The sequence below is a fragment of the Branchiostoma floridae genome, chromosome 6 (genome assembly GCF_000003815.2).
Source record: "Branchiostoma floridae strain S238N-H82 chromosome 6, Bfl_VNyyK, whole genome shotgun sequence".
In the NCBI taxonomy this organism is placed as follows: domain Eukaryota; kingdom Metazoa; phylum Chordata; class Leptocardii; order Amphioxiformes; family Branchiostomatidae; genus Branchiostoma; species Branchiostoma floridae.
The window spans coordinates 17,186,942-17,187,478 of NC_049984.1; positions in this window are offsets into that span (position 1 = coordinate 17,186,942).

The following is a 537-nucleotide window of genomic DNA, read 5'->3' on the forward strand; positions in this document are numbered from 1 at the left end:
ATCACAATTTGATAGCATAAGTCCACTTTTTAAGTCTTTGGAGTAAGTTTTGGAGTTTTAGAGCGCCCAGTAAGGGTATAGATGCGTGCCATTTACAGCTAGCTACATTTGATTGTCGAGTGCAGTACCGCATCAACCCGCAGGAGGACAGGGACAAGAGTTAGCGTTGCGCAGTCGATAACACTGTGTGTAGCTCTTTTTGTTGAAGAGCTATCTAAAAACGGATTGCAGCGTTCAACTCCCCACCAAGAGACCTTTCCAATGATACCATAGTTTGCCTATTTTGGACACTTTTAAAAAATCCACATTTTGGGTTACTGTAATCGGTGCTTAACTTTCAACGCAAATAACTCGGCAACAAAAAGAGCTATCTGAAAACGGATTGCAGCGTTCAACTCCCCATCAAGAGACCTTTCCAATGATACCACAGTTTGCCTATTTCGGACACTTTTCAAAAATCCACATTTTGGGTTACTGTAATCGGTGCTTAACTTTAAACGCGAATAACTCGGCAATATCTGCTTTTCACGTCTATTC